Below are 21,746 nucleotides of genomic sequence, written 5' to 3'. Positions count from 1 at the left end.
GTGACATTCTGGTCTCCTACAGTCATATTTTTGGGTGACATATTCTGGTTTCCTACAGAACCAAGTAGATGTTATAACAGGTTCAGAGAAGTCAGAATAGTAGAGATTTAGATGAGATAAAGAAATGTCCAGATGACTTGCAAATGGAACAGAACTATTTTTCCATATGGGGTAAGATGCCATTTAAAACATTATCAGGCAGGTCAATTTACATATCTGCCTGTTCACTATAGTTTACAAAGAGTTGGAAAAAAGAGTAGAATCAATTAATTCAGAAGCGTATGCAGCTTCATCTATTCCTAACAAAGCTTAAAATCAAGACCTGAATGGATCAAACTTTCCATGTAATGTAACCACATCCCAGAAAAAAAAAGCTTAAGGATATTTGTAGTAACACAAAAATAGCCAGCAGTAACAGGGTAAAATTCACAATATTTGACATTCATTCAGAAACTTCCAGGCATGCAAAGAGGCAGGGACTTTAAAAAGAGCATAACAAGGTGAAACATCAATCAAAATTGACCCTGAAATGACAGAAATGAAAGAATTAGTATACAAGTATATTAAAATAGTTATTTTAACTGTTTTCCATATGTTTTGAGGTGCTAGAGAAAAATGTATTAGGAAGAGATATGGAAACTATGAAAAAGGTCCAAATCAAACTTCTAGAGATAAGCACTATAATGAAAAATGAGATGAAAAAATGTACTGGATGGAATTAACTGTGCATTAGACAGTGAACAAATGAAGATAAGTGAAATTTAAGATACAGCTATAGAAACTTTCCAAAATGAAACAGAGAGAATAAAAATGACTGGGGAAGAACTCCCTGAAAGGTGCATTAGTAAACCGTGAGATAACTCAAGTGGCCAAATACGTAGTGACATCAGCAGGAATGGTGGGATAAGGTGCTCTGGGAATCCTCCTCTTCATAAAAGCAATACTGGCAAAATGGTCAGTCACCTTTTTTCAGAATTTTGGAAATTAACCAAAGTCTTGCTACAGTTATGAAGCATTTAAGGAAAATGACTATAATAAGCTCTGTAAGAACAGCAAATTTTGTGGGATTTAAATTTGCTCTATTACCTTTACCTTCTCCCCTGCCCCCAGCAAACTTCCCAGTGCCATGATAGCCTTGAAACCAACAGCCTGAAATTATGGTGAAAACCACCACCTTGGCAGCCACTGCAGGGGGCTTATAGTATTGAATTGCCTTAGAAATCCCGCTTTCATCGAATTGTCATTATTTGACCTGTATGGTGATTGTCTGGATAACCCCACTCACAAAGATTATTTTTATTTGACCCAACTCAGTGCAAACAGGTTTTTTTGCAGAGGAGGTGGGAAAGAGGGGTGTTTGTCATAAATACTTGCTTTATGTTTCTGCTGTCAGTGGTAGTTAGTAGTTAAAACAAAAAATAGGGCTAACCGAAAAACTTAATAGGAGAAGCTGGGGAATTAGATGTTCATATGGGGTTTGAAGGAAGCTCTGACGTATTCTTGGGAATTTAGAAGAGTTACGTGCATGTGTAGAGCTGTGAGCATGCTCGGGAAACACCTAAGAAGGCCCTAAACTCTCACTTTAGGCTGACCTTGAGACTCTGTATAAGCCAGAAGTGGAGGCTAAGGCAGAGTTGTCTGCTGCCTGGTGCACGCTGAAAGTGTAGGGGGTAGAGGCCTGGTGTGATGGCTGATTCCTGTAATCCCAGCACTTTGGGAGGCCAAGTCAGGAGAATTGGGATACCACCAACCTGGGCAACATAGCGAGACCCCGTATCTACAAAAAAATTTAAAATTAGCAGGGAATGGGGGTGTGTGCCTGTAATTCCAGCTACCTGGGAGGCTGAGGTGGGAGGATGGCTTGAGCCCTGGAGCTATGATCACGCCACTGCACCCCAGCCTGGGTGATCCTATCTCTTAAAAAAAAAAAAAGTGTAGGGTGGAAGGGATTTCTTTTCTCACCCATTGCAAGGTTCATGGCTGAGGTCCCATAACAAAAGACATATTAACAAGAGAAAAGCATATATATTTATTTAGTATATATTTTATGTGACATAGGAGCCTTCAGGAATGAAGACCCAGAGAAACAGGTAAATCTGTGTATTTTTATGGACAGTCATGTAGAACTATGATTGGGGGACAAAAGGGTATGATATAATGGTAATAAACTAGGGGAACTCGGCAATGTCTAGTTTTTCAGATTCTTCTTCATGTCCCTGTGTGACATTCCTTGCCCCCTGGTATAGGGCAAGACACCTGTCACGTTAACGTTCTTCAATGGAGAAGGGAGAGAGAAAGTTACACGGTAACCTAGGTCTTATGGCCTGTTTCAGGGAAGAATGTGCGTAGGGGAAGGTGCAAGTGACCTCTTGCTTCTGCTCTTTCCTCAACTTCCAAGGTGCCATATTTTGGGGTAGCATGTCTTGAACTTTGTCAAAAGTGTCCCTTAACACTTCAGAGCTCTGCTGCAAAGACTAGGAAACATAGTGGTTCCAAGGTAGTCCCAGCTTAGCTAACTGCTAAGCTAATCAAGCAGAGACTTCAGAGGCTCCATGCCACAAGGAATATAGACTTTAGTGTAGAAGTCTCTAAGCAAACAATCTCAGCCACCTCCACAATAACAAACAGTAGCAAGAAATATATTTGTAATTGGGTTGCAAAAAGTAGATGAGGAATGAAAAAATATTTGAAGAAATGATGCTGAAAAATTTCTGAATTTGATGAAAACGCTAAGTTCACAGATCCAAGGAGTTCAATGAACCCAACCACAAGAAAAATGAAAACAACACTAAGTTGCAATCGGAATCACATTGCTTAAAATCAGTGAATATGAGACATTTTGAAAATAGCCCGAGACAAAGGGAACATTGCAGAGAAAGGAATAAAAATAAAGACGACAGCAGATTTCTTATCAGGAAAATTGTATGCTAGAAAACAAGGCAAAGACGTATTTTTAAGTTCTTAAAAAATTGTTCATACTTAGGTAGCATGTATATACCATAGGCATCAGTTTATTAAAATAGAAAAGAACAAGTGTTGCCACTCAACAGTGAGCTAACACAAAATTTAATGCCTATGTTGAAAGAAAAGTTTAGGGAAAAATTCTGAGTTATTGGATGTAGACAGAGAAGTCAGTCTGTTACTGTTTACATAAGGATTATGTACCTAAGGGCAGAGAACAATTAGAAGGACATGATGAAGTAAAAATTAACTTTAGTAGTGAAATCTTGAAAAAATAGGCTAAACATCACTAAGAAATTATTTTTGCCAAGTTTAATCTTTACACATTTTTATTATAAAGAATTTTGAACATAGAACTTATAGTATGACAACTTGAGTACCCACCATGTAGCTTTGTAAAATTTTAATGTTTTTTTATGCTAGCTTTGTATTTTTCTATGTAAAGAAATATAATATTACAGACTTAGATTTCCACAGTGTTCACTCCCTAATATAAAATCATCTTGTAGCCCTTCCCAGAAGTAATCACTCTTTTGAATTTGGTGCTTTTAGTTACAAGCCATTTTATATTCTTTTAAAACACATAGTACTTGTTATAAATGGTGTCAGATAAATATGCTCTTTGTTGAAGTTTTCTATTTTGAGATGTGTCTTTATTGATACATGAGCCATAGCCCACTTAGTTGTAATCTATATAGTTAGTACATGTATTCTATTCTATGAATAGTACAGAATTTGTAATCATTTTCTTGTTAGAGACATTAAGATTGTTTATAATTCATCACCATCGCAAACCATGCTGCAGTGAGTATCCTTGTACATGTTTACATAGGCACATGAGCAAGTGTTTCTCTGTGTTGCATGTCTCAGTGTGAACTAGCCAGGTTTTAGGTTCGTATAATACCTTTACTGTTAGTGTCTGTTGTCGCATTACTTATCATTGGGCCATACCCACCCTCACATAATTTACTAGTTCCTGTTTTTCCACATTCTCACCTATACTCAGTCTCTCTAATGGATGTAAAATGGAATTCATTGTTTTAATTTATATTGCTGATTACTACTAAAGTAGGACCCTATGTCATGTGTTTATTAACCATTAGATTTTCCTTTTCTGTGAATGATGTGTTTATATCTTACCCCCATTTTTTGTTTGATTTTTATTTCTCTTATTTATATGAATTTGAGATCTGTCTCATAAAAAAAGAAAAACAGAGATGAGATCCCACTCTGTCGCCCAGGCTAATCCAAACTTCTGGACTTAAGCAATCCTGCCATCTCGGCCTCTCAAAGTGGTAGGATTACAGGCATGAGCCACTGCGCTCAGCAAAAAAGAAAAAAAAAAGTTTTGTTTTGTTTTGTTTTTTTGAATTTTACTCTGTTGCCCAGGCTGGAGTGTAGAGGCAAGGTCTCGGCTCACTGCAACCTCTGCCTGCCGGGTTCAAGCAATTCTCCTGCCTCAGCTTCCTGAGTAGCTGGGATTACAGACGCTCACCACAACGCCTGGCTAATTTTTGTATTTTTAGTAGAGACAGGGTTTGGCCAGGCTTGTCTCCAACTCCTGATCTCAAGTGATCCACCTGCCTTGGCCTCTCAAAGTGCTGAGATCACAGGCAAGAGCCACTGCACCCCGCCCAAAAATATTGTGAATACCATTTTATTAGTCTGTTCTCTCAGTTTATAACTTGTATTTTCACTTGGTGTATGTTTCCTTATAACATAGGAGTTTTAAATTTTAATACTGTCATAATGATTAATATTTGATTTCTTTTTGTTTTAAAAATCTTCCAAGACCATAAACATTTTCTTGTGTAATTTCATCTAAAGGTTTTAAGAGTTTGGTTTTCAGTTTGTCTTCAATACACTAATCCACTTGGAATTTATTTTCTGTATGATGTGAGGTAGGGATGTAATTTAATGTGTCTTTTTTTTTTTTAATTTTATTTTATGTAAGTAACCAATTCCTCTCCCCACAATTTTTTCCAAAATAATATTAAAATTTAAAATAGTTCTAAATTTGTAGGAATCCTGCAAAGATAGTACAGAGAATTCCTATATACTCCACACCCAGTTTCCTCAATTGTTAACATCTTATGTTAGCATAGTTTTTGAATAGACGGTAGTACATATTGCTCTGCATATTGTAGAAGTGGTTTTTATTTTTACAAAGAAACTTTAGGGAATTTTAGCTTAGGATTTTTATCTCTTAACACATATTTTATAGGTAGTTTAAATCAAAACAGGGTGATTGTGTCATAAATTTTGACACAAATATAAATAAGTGTTTTACCTAAAAAAGATTTGGGGTGACTGTGTCATCAATTTTGACACAAATATAAATAAGTGTTTTACCTGAAAAAGATTTGGGGAAGAATCTTAACTTGGCAAATGATGTTTTAGTCTGTTGCCTTTTTATTTTCAAAATATCTTGAATTTCTTTGCAACATTTACAACTATAGAGTTTGTTGATTACTAACTAAGGGGCCTTTGTAGTTAGTTCTAAATTCTAGAATGGGGAAACGGAATAAAGATTTTTCTTAAAACTTACTCCTAGTTTTGCTGCACTAGGCCAAGCATTTTTTTGTTTACTTTTATTCTTTTCTACTGCACGTCACTAATAAAATATATACACTAAAATTTGGAGACTCAAAAGGGGGCATGTAATACTCATATATGAAATTTAGCCCAAGATCAGTGAGAATCACATCAAGGAAGATAGTGAACATAACTTATAAAGTGGTTGCTAGTTTAGATAAGTCAGTGAAATTCATGAAAATGCTATTTTGGTTCAGAAAAGAGAGTTTAGGTCGGGTGCAAGTGGCTCACACCTGTAATCCTAGCACTTTGGGAGGCTGTGGAGAGAGGATCTCCTGAGCCCTGGAGTTTGAGACCAGCCTGAGCAACATAGTGAGACACTGTCTCAAAAAATAAAACAAGTAAATAAAAAATGGATTTTCTTAAACAAAAAGGAAAAAAAAGAGAAAGCCAAAAGTATAAGGCTGACCCATTATACTGAGAGTTCAAATTATGGTAATTTCATTCTGAGAAACCACCTAACACAGTTATTGTAGTTGTGCTACGATTGTGAATCTACCTTCTGTAATAGTTGCTCACTCTTTAAGACACAGCAATAAACATAATTTAGATGTGGCTCTATAGCACTCAGATGTTTACTTTTATCCCATGAGAATTGCTAACCCATGTTAGATTTCTCTTTCTCTATTCAAACAGTCTCAATGCTTTATATAAAGATAAATACTTCAGTTTTAAGAATTGTAGCTCATTAGAAATATTAGTCTCAGTAATTTTAAACTACAAATAAAGTACATTTTCTTCATTCACAGTACTATGGAATCTCTAATATGGGTCAGTGTTTTTGCTGAGTCATGGGCCTAATACTTGAAGAACTCACTCTGATGGGGAGAAAGTGAAACATGATGAAATATTGATAGTAAAAGGATAGATGTCTACATTTAACCTTGAAGGATAAGTAGTTTTTTGGATGGATGAGAGGAATCACTGGCCGGGCGCACTGGCTTACGCATGTAATCCTAGCACTTTGGGAGGCTGAGGCCAGTAGATCACGAGGTCAGGAGTTCAAGACCAGCCTAGCCAAGATGGTGAAACCTTGTCTCTACTAAAACTACAAAAATTAGCTGGGTGCAGTGGCAGGCTTCTATATTCCCAGCTACTCAGGAGGCAGAGGCAGGAAAATCTCTTGAACCTGGACGGCAGAGGTTGCAGTGAGCTGAGATCGTGCCACTGCACTCCAGCCTAGGTGACAGAGTAAGACTCCATCTCAAAAAAAAAAAAAAAAGAATCATGAAAGGGAATTCTGTTCATTTTAAGTAGTTTGAGATCTTGAGATTTCTGGAGATACCAATAAGAGTGTGTCAGAGAGAAGATGGGAAATAAGAATTTTAAAAAATAAAATCTTGCAAGATACACTATATTGTTTGAGCTTTATTCTGCGGCTTATAAGAAAAAGAAATGTTGGCTCTTCAATCAAGTAGAATCCTAATAAACAATTTGGTATGATTAGAGTGGTACCTGAATAGTAGCTGAGAATTCGGATGTAATAGTCAATATAATTTCTCAGTGAGAAGAGCATTCATCATGTTGGAGAAGAGGAAAGAAACTCAAGCTTTTAAAGAAGGTGGAATATATTGGACCTCAACCTCTGATTTAAGATATATGGTGGTATATATTTTTTAAGGACCATGGTGTTCTGTATTATGTGCTTTCTAACTTTGAATTTGGAAAGTTTCACTGAAGTTTGTGGCACTGGTAAAACCACCGTGCAATCAGGGCAGCTTAAAGATAGTAAAGGAAAAATCACACCCATGATTGCAAATGCTTGTGTTAACTGAATATTGTTTAAGAAGTTGGAAGTTTGAGAAGCCTATCGAACAATATTTCTTTTCTCTGACTAATTCTGAACTACTTGAGAGGTAAGACAAAAGTTAGAGTTGTAGAGATCAAAGTATCCAGTTAAATACTAGGTAGGAGGTTGTTACACAGGCCCAGTTTGTTGTAACTAAGGGACCAGCCAGACAAGTAAATCACTTTTGCCTGGGGTGATGTGAGTAAGTGGGAGGACCTGGAGGCATACACTAATGGATACCTCTTCCCTTGAAAAATAAAGCTGGGAAAAGGTGATTCCTTGTCTTTTAGTCAGTAGTTACTGCTGAGACTGGAAAACATTAATGCAGTGATAATTTGCTACTCTCAAATAGCAGATTTATTGTAGGTACAGTTTTGGAATTTCAAAGCTGAATGTGATCTTGGAGGTCATTGACTTAACTCCCCTCATTTTTACAGATGAGGAAAATGTGGGCCTAAAAAGTTCAACTTACTTAAGATAATACAAGCGGAAGAGCAGATCTTCTGAGTCACCATGCCAACGTCTATTTATAAGTAGGAATGCTAATGCATTGCTTTTTCAATAGAAAATTAAGTGAAATTTCTCATTTCTGTTTTCTCATATAGAACACCAAAATATGAGAATCTTAAAGGCAATAAAGCAAATTAGTACTCCAGCTACTTTACAATGACTACTACCACTTATACACATTTCTTTTCAAATGCTTTTTAATGCATACAATTTACATGTGAAGTATAACTGCAGTGTCCAAATTGGAATACAAGAGGGCTCCATCTCTTTCATGTGAAAGGACTCATTTTGCTGCTTGTCTTTTTTATAGAGAACCATTCTGAAAGAATACAAGGTAAATATATCAAGAATACTCTGTATCTGGAATTTTTTTCCAACATGAGCTTTGAATAACTGTGTGAATGTGTACTTCTTTCCTTGAATCTAAAATAAGATTAGATCAGATATGGCAAATATGTTTCTTTTGTCCTTCCCTTAAATTGATCGCATAGTTAACTGCTTTGGAGATTCTGGGAAGATGGCGGCACTTGCCTCACATTCTTCACCCGGATAATCTAACACAGGAAGAGGGCGTGCCATGCCTCGTGGTTCTTTCCATCCCTACTTAGGTAATTGCTCAGATCCTCTTGGCTTATAACATTCTGCAATTGTATATTTTAGAAGCTAATTTTTTTTTCTGAATTAAACTAACATAATATTACTGAGTTTTACATAAAGTTTTATTCTTTAGACTAATCAATATGCTAGAAACATCTGTACATGTAACTCAGGGAACTAGTTCTTCTGTTGTCATATGATGACAGATTATTCCACACAAACACACATACTAAAAATGTCATTGTGAACTAAGCTCAGAAAACTTCAACTGAAGCATGGTAGTATTATTATTATTATTATTATTATTATTATTATTATTTTTCTCAGCATGAGCAGTAATTTTCCAGACCCTCAGCCAAATGTCTGAAAGAAGATAAAGTACAGTGGACTTTCCTATAACACAGTCTGAAAATTAAAATCAAAGTGTCCTAGTAACTAAGCTGTCTTAAATGGGAAGTGAGATCTTAGATTCCCTTTGTTATTAAGGGTCAAGTCTTTGGTGGTTTTTAGTATTTAAGGTCAACACTCACTAATCCTTTTTTTGAGGGGTCAATGACAGCTTAACTGCAAAGCATAGTTTCAGTTGACTGCCTGGCAAATACAAGCTAATTACATTAAAAAGAAAACTGAACCTGATTTTATTTTGCATTTGAAATTTATAGAATACAAGATATTTTTGTATCATAGGCTCATCATTGTAAACATCAGTTATCACTATGTAAATGAACACTGGAAGTGCTGTTAAAATATATTTTAAGTTAATATATAGACAAATTTGCTTTTATAGTGTATGGAAAACTTATGCCCATTGATCATTCATGGTTTTGTAATGAATGTTTTTAAGATAACATTTACCAAAGCTCTAAATTTTAATAATCCAGAAAACTATAAAGAAAATAAAAAATCATCCAGGCGCAATGACTCAAGCCTGTAATCTCAGCACTTTGGGAGGCCAAGGTAGGCGGATCACCTGAGGTCAGGAGTTTGTGACCAGCCTAGTCAACATAGTGAAACACTATCTCTACTAAAAATACACAAATTAGCCAGGTGTGGTGGTGGACACCTATAATCCCAGCTACTTGGGAGGCTGAGGCAGGAGACTCGCTTGAACCCAAGAGCCAGAGGTTACAGTAAGCCGAGATCACCCCACTGCTTTCCAGCCTGGGCAATAGAGTGAGACTCCATCTCAAAAAAAGAAAAGGAAAAATGTCATTCATAATCTTAGCATTCAGAAATTATGATGTCTATATGTATTTACATAATTGGGATCATGTATGTACATAGTGATATAGTTTTGTAATCTTTTCACATACCAAATATTTGAATATTTTCTGTGTCACTGAATAATCTTATAGAGCATGATCTTTAGGATACATCTATAAGAATCAGTATATCCCATCGTATCAATGTACCATTTTTTTAACCCTTCCTTTTTGACATTTAGATTGCTTCCAAGTTTTTGCTCTTTTGAATTTTTATTTTCTTCTTTAAGTTCTGTTGGACTTGATTTTTTTTCCCTTTTTAAAGTAATGTTGTGATTAATGTCAGTGTGCAGAAATATTTCTGTATATCTGTGATTTCATTAAACTGTTAGAATCTATTAGGTCAGCTGATACTAAAGTTTTCAATATTTTTGTCACCCAGAGAGTTATGCCTGTTTAAATTTTATTCACAGTGTATTAGAGTGAATTTGTCTGTCTCTTTGCCTTGTTTTAAGTTTTTTTTTCTTTTTTTTTGAGACCGAGTCTTGCTCTGTCACCCAGGCTGGAGTACAGTGGCACAATCTCACCTCATTGCAACCTCTGCCTACCGAGTTCAAGTGATTCCTCTGCGTCAGTCTCCCGAGTAGCTGGGATTACAAGCACATGACACCACACCCAGCTAATTTTTGTATTTTTAGTAGAGATGGGGTTTTGCTCTGTTGGCTAGGCTGGTCTTGAACTCCTGACCTCAAGTTATCTGCCTGTCTTGGCCTTCCAGAGTGCTGGGATTACAGGCGTTAGCCACCATGACCAGCCTTAAATCTTTGCAGATGAAAAATTACTTATGTAATTTAATTTGCATTTCTTTAGTTACTGGTAAGTTTGAATCTCCACCCCCTTCAATTTATGGCCCTTTGCAGTTGTGGGGTTGAGGGGCATATGTTGTTTATTCTATGTAGGGGTGCTTATTTTAGTTTTGGCATTTGGTGCTTTTAATAATGCTTTTTTTTTTTTTTTTTTTTCCCCTAAAGCTGTGTGGCATGGAGAGAAAAGCATGGATTTTTAATTCATGGACTTGTATTTTGTTGTCACTTTTGTATTTTCTGTGTGTCTTTGGGCCAACTGTCTGTCATCTGTGAGCCTGAAGTTGACTGACCTGCCAAAAAAGATGATTATGAGATTTAAATGAGACACCTATCCCAGAGGAATCACTCAATGGTAGCTACACTTCTCCTTTTCCTCACCTCCTCATTATCACCTACCTGTCATTTCTCTCTTTAGGCATTTTTGAACAGAATTGAAGGAAAATGCCATTCAAGTCTGTTATTTGCCTGTAAACAGAGTGGGTACAATCTCACTGACCACCCGGTAGTCACTGTTGAAATCTTTTCAATTCTTATGATGACAGCTGATGGATATACTTTTACAATATATATAGTGAGAAAGGAGTGGAAAGAGAGCCAGCATTGGAACAGGCCCAGCCATCAGAGGAGCAGCTTTTTCTTCTCTGTGTCTTATACTACATACTCTTTTTTTTTTTTTGGTTAAGGACTAGTTCTCTGTGTTGCATTTTTATGCCAACTGTAGCTGCTGCCAGAATCTTGGATGCCCTAAATACCAGTGCTTACAGTGGAAGCCAGCAGGGTGGACCAGACAGTGAAAAAGATTCCTTTGCTCATGTTGCCAGCTTATCTGAAATCTTGAACAGCTGTTTGAATGAATGAAGTACATATTCAAGGGAGTTACAGAACTTCCAGAAAAACTGCTTTTATCAGGCAGTCTCCCTGTAAGCATCTATTGAGTAGATCCTCTGTCAGGCACAATGCCAGATTTTGGAGATAAAATGGGAGTAAGACACTAGTCCTGTGCTGAAGATGGCAGATTTAAACAGTAAAATAGCATTAACAGATGAAATGCAGCATGTAAGTACTAAAGGACTACAGGTGTTCCAGTCAAGAGGATAGTCACCTAATGTTGGAGGATATTGTCATAGGGAAGTTCCAAGATATTCAAGAAATTGAGACCTATAATTTGGAAATGGTTTTGTTTTCTTCCAAAGTGAGAGAGTGAGGCTTAATTCTCTTCTGTATTAAACTGTGTTTCTATAATTGCTTTGTCTATGTCAGGGTGACTTGTAAGAAGCAAATGGACACTTGAGTACAACTACACTTTTGTTTAAGACATATGGCATATGTATTTACCTTCCCAATATCAGTACGGCAGGTGGAGATGACATGCCGTGACCACAAGTTTTGGGAGACTTGAGTTCTTATACATGGGATGATTTTTTGTTTTGTTTTGTTTTGTTTTCTTTCTTTCTTTCTTTTTTTTTTTGGCTTGAGAGAGGACAGGCAACAACAGATGGAGTTTCTCAGGATAGACCACCATGACTAGAATGCAAAACTGTAAAAGTGACTGCTGTATTTTAATCAGCAAATCTGCCACAGTTGTGGGACATTAAAGCGTTAACTGACCGTACTGCATCACCTAAAGATAGATGTTGCACTCAAGGCTGCAAAGGGAGCCAACCATTTTTATATATTTACATATTTAAATCCATTCTCCAGCAACAATTGAAATACTTGTAAGCATTTTAATTCTTCCTGCCAGCTCTATATTTCAACCTGAGAACCCAAATAATACACTTTCATCCACATCAGTAAAGCTAATTACCCTTGACTGTACCATTTCTAATACAGTTTTATTTGAGCATTTCAAAATGCATTTAAAAAGTAAATTATGAGTTCTTCCAAACTAGATTCTCTACTCAGTAACATTAAAATGATCAAAAACCGGAAACATTATAAAATTTTTTGCCAGGAACAACCTAATCCATCAAAAGGAGAGTAAAAATCTTTTTTTATATTGTCTACCATATGATACAAAAATTAATTTTGGTACTATTAATAAATGTTCCTTTTTTGGTAATACTTGATTCCTGACATAAATAATCATTAAGTCTATGTTATTAGGTCATGTCTTCTAGAATACAACCTCAACTATGCATAAGACTTCTTTGTTTTGAAGTTATAAGTTTTATTATTATCCTTTTGTGAGTTTTTGCCTCTCACAGGTCACTTTTCTTTTCTTCAGAAGTGGTTCTGATTTAAGGTACCAACTTTATATGTTTCACTGACAATTATTAAAGGCCCATTGCTTCTAAAACATTGTACTGTGAACATTAAGTGATAGAAAGATAAGGCTCCAAAGTAGCTGACTTTATTTGAATAAAAACTGTTGTCACAGATAAATACAATATATAGCATAATGTAGTAAATCTTAGGAGAGACTGAAAAATATTAAAGACAGCTTAGCAAACATACAACAAAATAGTAACAATTTTTGGATGATAGGGTGAGTGAAAGGAAGAGTAGTGTTAGGTAAAGACTGGCCATGTGTGCTGGAGCCAGATCTTAGAGGACTTTGGATGTCTTTCTGCATGTTTGAACTATATTCTCCAGGTAATATGGAGAAACTTAGGAGGCTTTTTTATGCCCTTCTCCATCTCCATTAGAAAGTAATACTTGCTCATTATACAGAATTTAGAAAGTACAAAAAAGTATGTAAAAGAAATGTAAAATCATTCATAAATTCATTCTCTTTCTTCTGGCACCCTACTCCATCCCATCTTCCAGTGCTGTTTCCTGACCCACAGTGATGTGATTAGAGCCATGCTTTAGGAATGGCACCTAGATGTGGTGTATCATAAGTTGTAGGATAACTTATTAGGAATCCTAGTATGCAGAGGAAACAGGAAGGAGTGAGTAGAACAAGAATCCTTTTAAAGATAGAAACAGGCTGGGTGCGGTGGCTCACGCCTGTAATCCCAACACTTTGGGAGGCCAAGGCAGGTGGATCATTTGAGGTCAGGAGTTTGAGACCAGCCTGGCCAACGTGGTGAAATTCTGTCTCTACTAAAAATACAAAAATTAGCCAGGCATGGTGGCACATGCCTGTAATCCCAGCTACTTGGGAGGCTGAGGCAGGAGAATCGCTTGAACCTGGGAGGCGGAGGTTGCAGTGAGCCGAGATCACGTTACTGCACTCCATCCAGCCTGGGCGACAGAGGGGGACTTCGTCCCAAAAAAAAAAAAAAAAAAAGACAGGAACAAAAGGCGATTTTTACTGATTTCATGTGGGTGTATAGGAGGAAAAGAGGAAGTTTTATTGTGTGACTGACTGCCCTTTCAAGCCTATATGGCCAAAAGGATCCTGTTGTCCTCAAACATGAGAAACCTTACTGAAGACAGGATGGGAGACACTATAATTTTGTTTTGGGATACTTTAAATTTGAGGTGCTATCAAGGCATCTAACTGGTCCAGAAGTATGAACCATCTGTACAGAACCAGGAACCCAGGTAGGAGGTGCAGATGATTGCTGCATTTTCTTTTTTGCTTACAGAGCATTCACCTATTTATTACCAGTTTTTCTAGTGTGTTCTTTCATGTGGACAGTTTCTGAGGCTGTGGTGACAGCTGATTTAAGAAGCATATTTACAAAACCATCAGTTCTATTAAAAGATATATGAGGTCAAAGTTAGTATGATTCAAGGTCAGTGACCCCCAGATTTGACCATTAATCCTATACTAACGGAAGTGGTGGCAGCATTTACTTCAAAAACACTAAGAATAATGAGATAACACTGTCCTCAACATATTTTAACAAAGATAGTCTATTATCTTGTTTCCTGTAAAGGATTTCCACCCTTTCCGTTTTTCCAATAAGTAAGGGAACATGAGATAGATACCATTTGTAGATTTAGCTGTATATTGATATTTTCAGTCATGATCCAGAATTGGTCAATTACAGTTGACTGTAGTTCTTGGAGAAGTCTGAATGGAAGGGACAATCTGTTTATAAGGAAACAGAGTCTTTCCTGCTATTTAAGGATAACATGATTATTTTTTAACATGGATCACAGCTGCCCCGAATGCAGTAAAGATCTTTTGTGAGTCTAGTCTTAGGTTTACAAGCTCAGCCTTGTACCACAGCATCAGTGTCCTCATGTATATATGCATTCCCTAACAATTAGTTGTTTGTGCTTTTTTTTTTTTTTTTTCCAACCATGTGATGTCTGGCCTCAGCTTGAAGAATTTAAAAATTAAGCATATTTTATTCTTGACCTTAACAGAAATTAAAATTTTTGGTTGTACTGTGTAGGTCTAGATATCCTTGCTAAAACAGTTTTTTAAACCTCTGTCAGCATTTGAAGCTGTTTGAGATTGTAGAAAATTGTGCAACCTTTGTTTTATTATTTGACTCTTAATAGATAGTGCTAAGCCTCAAGTATGAATTCTCTTTATATGAGACCAGCACATTGTGGAAATAGAGGATTTTAGATAGGCCTTTACAATGCATGTATTTTACATAATTTTACCCTAAAAATGTAACATGTATTTGGCAAAGGAAGGGCTTTTGTTGCTGTCATTCTCCCTCATGTTCCTCTTGTGCCTGACTGCAGGAGAAACTTTAGTTCTCAGGACCTTGGTTTGCTCACGGCCTTCTGAGATTGATGCTGCCTTTCCTCTTTTTGCTTTTGTTGCAAGGACAGTGCAATCATATTCTTGCCTTCCTTCTGCTGTTACACAAATGATGGCCCCCTCACCAGGATCACTTCGAGAAAAATCTCTTAGTATTCTGAGAGGGCCTAGACTCCCACTAAGTCTTCCAAAAGGACTGAAGATAGAGGTTTCCTAGAGCTCCTGGCTCCTCTCTTTCTTTTTAGTTCTGGTTCTCTTGAATCTTCTTCGTAAACTCCCATTCTCTGAAAGACAAATGCTTTTAGGGACTCTGCATGGCATGTGGATTTTACTCACAAAAACTGTGTCCCAGAGCTCCTCTACCTATTTTTGTACCATCTCTTCCCATTCATTCACTGCTGTATGTAGCCTTGTCCATGTTGGCTTACTTCCTGTCGTGTTACTGTGTTCCTCTGTCTCATTCCTACCTTGTACATGCTACTGTTCCTCTCAGAATGCCTTCCACACATACCACCCCCACCCCGCCTTATTATTTGCTCACTCTAACCATTGCTAGCTGAAGTCTTTGCTTTCAGGGTTACTTGGGAAATCCTTTCTTGCTCACCTCTCCTCCCAGGTAGGCTTAGATGTCTCTACTGTGTGCTCCCGTAGTATGGCCCACATCCCTTTATTACAGCCCTTATATTGGTTACAATGACAGGTCTGAGATTAATAAAGTATTTTTTTTCTTTTTTTTTTTCTGTCACCCAGTCTGGAGTGCAGTGGTGCAGTCTTCTCACTGCAACCGCCTCCCAGATTCAAGTGATTCTCCTGCCTCAGCCTCCTGAGTAGCTGGGATTACAGGCATCTGCCACCATGCCCAGCTGATTTTTTTGTATTTTTAGTAGAGGAGGGGTGTCACCATGTTGGCCAGGCTGGTCCTGAATTCCGGATCTCAGGTGATCTGCCTACCTCAGCCTCCCAAAGTTCTGGGATTACAGGTATGAGCCACCATGCCTGGCCTAATAAGGTATTTTCAATACTGAGCATAGTACCAGCCAATGAGCTGGTGCTTAATAAGGATTTGAAGTAAGAATCCATGGCTCAAAAGGAGAGAAAGTGTGAAGGATAATTTCTGTATCTGTGGTCAGCATTCACAGGCTCAGTAGTTGGAGAAACCTATATTCCCTGGTTTGACTTTTTCAGTATTTCTTAAGTGCTACTGTTCTTTTAGTCTCTAAATCAAAACCATTTCATATCGACATATGATCCATACATATGTATATATGTATGTGTATATTTGAAACCAAAAGTTTTGAAATACAATATGTCCTCTTACTACTTATAATGAATGCTGATGTTTTTCTATTCTATCCTTTTTATTTTCTTTTCTCAATGTTCTTCATGACCTATTGATTGATTCACAACCTCTTTAGGTCACAGTCAGCACTTTGCAAACGACTGCTGTAAATTTTTCTGTGAGGTAAATTTTTCTGTGAGAAAAGGTACTGCTGTACCTTTTCTGTGAGGAAGAGTTGAACTGTTGATGTATCAGTCAAGGTCAACCAAAGAAGCACCGCCAGTAGAAGATACATTTTAAGAGATTTACCACAAGGAATTGGTTTATGCTTATGTGGAGTCTGGGTATGAAGGTCTGAAATCTGTAGGGCAGGCAGTGAAGATGGGAGGCTGGAAGCCTCAAGCACAAGTTGAAGCTGCTGTCACAGGCAGAATTTCTTTTATCTTCAGGAAACTTCAGCTCTGCTCTTCAGGCCTTTCAACTGATTCAATCAGGCCCACCCAGATTATTTAGGATAATTCCCCTTGCTTAAAGTCAACTGATTTTGAACTTTAATCACATCTACAGAATACCTTCAAAGTGACACTTGGATTAATGTTTGATTAAATAACTGGAAACTATAGCCTAGTCATGTTGACATATGGAAAGATCATCATAGCTTTGTGCAGTGGCAGTATCGCAGCAAATGAGGTTTATCCTAGATGTGATTATAGCTAATTGAAAACTTTTCCCAATACCCTGCTGTGATGACTTACAATATAGTCAGCATTGACATTTTTTGGCAGTCTCTATGGAGACTGAATAAAAATAAATGTAAAAAAAAAAAAGAAAAAAGAGACTATCATAGTACTGTGAAGAGCCTGATCATCAACCTTTTATGTGTAAGGAATAGGAATCCATTTTAGTTTGCCAATCACTTTATATCACATTCCTTTTCTCCTCTGTACTAATGTTAACCTTCTTGAGATCCTCACCTACTTGTTTGGCCTCATCCATGTTTTGGCATTCTCTTCCACTACCCTGGGTAAGTGTATGTACAGTTTCTGGGAGTTTTACAGAGGTCCTTGTGTTGAGAGCCCCTTTGACTTTAGCCCACAGTTGTTTCTGATGACCTCCTTGAACTAACTGTTAATTTCCTTTCAAGGCTGTTTCATTCTGTTTCCAGGTAAAATTTGGAGTTTGAGGTACTCTTCCCAAGGTACCCAAGACCTCAGAGTTTAGTGTTTGTTTCTCATGATACTCTTTACCCCACCCTCCCTTCCATTCAGAGGTCTAGTCACCCCGGGGGATTTTCATGGGAGAGTGTAAACTTCTGTACTGGAGAAGCTTAAAATCTTTCTTTCCATTTTTATGCTCAAGAGAAGCTCTCAGACCCTCTTTGATGTGCCCGGCATCCCCTTATCCCCATTTCTCCTCTGTAATCTCACTGCGTGTGCACACACAAACACCTTGTATTGGTCCTCTCCATCTGTTTTCTTATTTAGACAATTTAGACTAATTTTCCTCTATGGGCTTTTAGAAGCACAGTGCTGGCAGTTGTAGTAAAAGAAGCAGGAAGGAATAACTGCTGAGACACATGCTAGAACAAAAATTGATTTACTAACTTAACTTGCTGCATCTGTACAAGAGTATTTACTTCTTGGAATGAGAAATCAGTTATTTCACCTAGGAGATTGTCCATTCCCCCAAAATGGGTGCCAGTTGGCTTAATTAGTTAAATGTTTCTGTGATGAGGACACCTGTCCAGTTTCCAATTTATTTCATGCTGGCCACCAGTTGTCAGTTAGCAAAACATGTCTCCAGTTTAAAACTCTGGCTGAACTGAAAGAGGACATTGCTAATTTCTCATGGATATGTTTAATTGTTTACAATAAATTGAAAAATACTGAGGAAAACATGAACATCAGTGGAATTTCCCAGTTCTCTGTTAAAAAACTCACTAATTTAGGTTTAATTGTCTTAGAATTTGTCCAAATTCAGGATGAGTTAAGTTTATATTTATGAAGGATTTTTTTCCCTGATTACTTTAATGGCATAAACTATTTTTACAGGGAGAACTTATTTTTAAGGCTTCTCCAGGCAATACTATACATTGAAATTTATTAAAAGTCAATGAAAAACAATGTATAGTAACCAGTAAGTCACAAATTGAAGATGGAAAAAAGACTAACCATTGTTTGAAAATGTTCAGTCTCACTAGAATAAAAATGAAAATTAAAAAAATACTTTTCAAGTATTTTAACAACACATATTTGCCGATAAATGGTACCAATAATGATTGAATTCTGTGTTGTCAAAAGCAAGAGATTTAATCTTATTTCATTAATATTTCTATATATGTGACCTTAGTAAAACTCTACTTATCTTGAAATATTCTTTCACTAAAAATCTTCATATATATGAAAATTTAACTTTTCATATATATGTACTACATATATATTTTACTTATATGTGTGTGTGTGCGTGTGTGTGTATGTATGTGCATGTATGTATATATAAAACTTTCCACAACGGCAACCGTAGCTATTTTAAATTTGAGGAGTTTTCTGGCTGGGCATGGTGGCTCATGCCTGTAATCCCAGAACTTTGGGAGGCCGAGGTGGGAGGGTTGTTTGAGCCTGGGAGTTTGAGAGTAGCCTGGGCAACATAGCAAGACCCTGTCTCTATTAAAAATAAATAAATAGTTTAAAATTTTAAAGAGTTTGCATCCTCTATATTTGAGGTGGTTGGTGCTATTGATAATACACAAATGCATACTTGATTTTATCATGGACTTTTGTATATGTTTGAATATGAATATGTTGGGGATACAACAATTTACTCCAAATAATATAAGAAGAATACTATGGAGATATGAATTGAGAGTACTTAGTAAGCAGCGTAAGTTGTGTTTTCCAGTATCTTCACCACATACTTCTGAAGTGTGTTTTGCTCACCCCTTCTTTTGTCCTTAGATAAGAACTGGTTCTGAAAACTATCCCTCTTTGTATTGCATAAGGGAAGAAATACGTGAGAGGTAGGTAATATGGAAGATATGATTGACGCCACTATAAGCAGCCATGCCTGGGTTCCCACAGCCCTGTGTGAGGAAAAGCTGGGAAGAAGATCTAGAACCACCTAGGATGGAAGGTGGTATTCAGTCCCCTCCCTGAGGCCCGTAGGCTTTTGGAACTGAGCTTACAGCAGAAGAACAGACAATAGGGCCTTGACTTGAGATTAATGCTTTTGACATAGCCTGGGGTTCTTTGTGTGATTTATTGTCACTAATGTTTTCCCTTAAAATGAGGTGAAAGGTTCTTAGTTATATTCATCTCTTGGCCCAAATCTTGTGTTTTTAAAGCAAGATAGGATCTTTGCAATCCATAGTAATAGTGAGCAAGTGATTCTTTTAGATGGTAGCCTGGTTAACATAGGCTAGTTTATATTGCACTACTAAATGATCCCAATATCTTCTAACAGATGTTTATTTCTCACTGATGTTAAATGTCCATGTTAGGTCGAAGGGAAGCTCCTTGTATTCAGTATAGTCACTAAGGTACTTAAACTTGTAGAGGGTCCATTTCCATCATATATGCTTTCCAGATTCCAGAAATACAAGAAGAAAAAAACACTGAAAGGTCTTGTCTCCACAGTAAAATGGCTCAGTGACACACACCACCTCTGCCCAGAACCCACTGGCGAGAATTATTTACACAGCCCCACCCCAAGGCAAGAAAGGGTAAAGAAAGAAAATACCCTTTGCACCCAGAAGAAGAACTGGAAATACTGCTTAGCAGCACTAACATCTTCATAGATAGACTAGTTTCCCTTTCTTTGGGCTAGCTCACATGGATTACAGAAGTGAGCTTACTGTTTATATGAACAAATATAAATTGACCTTTACTTTCTCTTTTTTTCCTGTATTTTGCAAGAAAAAACTTACTTTTATGATTTTTACATGTATTGATCTTTACATTTCCTTTTTCTCCTTTTTGTACATTACTGCTGAATTCAGAGTTTGAGTCATTATGTGGACTTGTGGTTGTGAAGGAGAGCATCTGGCCTATTAATGCCCTCAAATGGGGTATCCCCCAGAAACCTTTCCTTGCAAAAGTAGCTTATGGATATTATCTTTTACCTGGGTAGAGGGGTCTCAGCTGCCTTGCTGACCCATATTTAGTGGAGGGCAGTAAACTAAGTGTTTTGGTTTGGCATTTATAATGCTTATTAGATGATTTAGATATGAGAATGAAACTAGCAGAGTTGTAAAATTAACTAAAAGCTTAACGATCTAAAAAACATAATAATATCATCTAGATAGAAATATGGGTCCCAGATGATCCATTCCTCAAATGCTCAATAGGATTGTGTATTTATGTGGCAGTATTAAAAAATGTGGAACAGATGACTTGCTATAAATAAGCTACAACTTAGAATTCATGCTTTTAGTTAACTTACCATCAAATGTAGGTGTGAATAGTTGAAGACTTGTCATTAGAGAGATACATAGTGATAAGAATTTTGATTAGGTTTCAGAGTCGAGATTGACCCTAGAATCCAGCAGCCTGGGTATCAGAATTGGTCCTGCCTTCTTGCACATAAAAGCCTGATCTCAGAAAGACCCAGTGAGTTGGCCAAGCCCACAGAGTACGGCAGCACAAGTTCTCATTGACTACTGCCTTACATGTGGGCCCCATGCAGTTGCCCCTCAGTATTCTTTCCTACTGCAGTCCTAGCTAGGTTGGCTTTTTCTTTTCTAAGCTAGGAGTTTAAGTATGGAAGTCATGATATTATACTTATGAAATGCTTTAACTTGTCAGAAATGTCTTTGTAGCTTGTAGGTGTTGTCAATCTGTGGTCTTATTTCTACTTACTTGTAAGGAAGTCATATTCCAGACTATCCTTGTCAAATACCAGAAAGTTCAGTTTTGCAGCCAGAGAATATCCTGTTTGAAGGACTTTGTGATGCCTCATTTTATGAGTCAACATTGGTAGGCCACAGTACCCAGATATGTGGGTAAACATTATTCTGGAGTCTATGAAGTATCTTTTAGATGAGATGAACATTTAAAGCAGTGGGCTAAAGTGGATGCCTTCCTTCATGTGGATTGGCCTCATCAAATTCATTGAAGACCTTCATAGAAGAAAGACTGACTTCTATCAAAGAAGAGGGGATTCTGCCAGCAGACTGCCTTTGAACTTGAATTGCAACGTTAGTTCTTCCCTGGGTCTCCGCCCTGCAGGCCTACCCTGCACATTTTGGATTTGCTAGTCCCTACCGTCATATGAGACAATTCCTTAAAATAAATCAATTTTAATATAAATATATATAGTATATATAAAAAAACACATA

At 37.1% G+C, this 21,746-nt stretch overlaps 1 protein-coding gene and 1 non-coding gene across 2 annotated transcripts in view; both read left to right on the top strand.

Annotated features, from left to right (window-relative positions):
• PPP1R9A (protein phosphatase 1 regulatory subunit 9A) overlaps window positions 1–21,746 on the top strand; it is a 403,588-nt gene that overhangs the window by 181,275 nt on the left and 200,567 nt on the right. The gene's annotated exons all lie outside the window — the stretch shown is intronic.
• On the top strand, window positions 17,071–17,211 carry LOC111552498. The gene has a single exon (XR_002734652.2). It is a non-coding gene; the product is annotated as a U4 spliceosomal RNA (small nuclear RNA).

The sequence above is a fragment of the Piliocolobus tephrosceles genome, chromosome 8 (genome assembly GCF_002776525.5).
Source record: "Piliocolobus tephrosceles isolate RC106 chromosome 8, ASM277652v3, whole genome shotgun sequence".
Taxonomy (NCBI): Eukaryota; Metazoa; Chordata; class Mammalia; order Primates; family Cercopithecidae; genus Piliocolobus; species Piliocolobus tephrosceles.
Note: the sequence above shows the minus strand (reverse complement) of the source record. Positions and strands in the feature narration are given on the sequence as shown.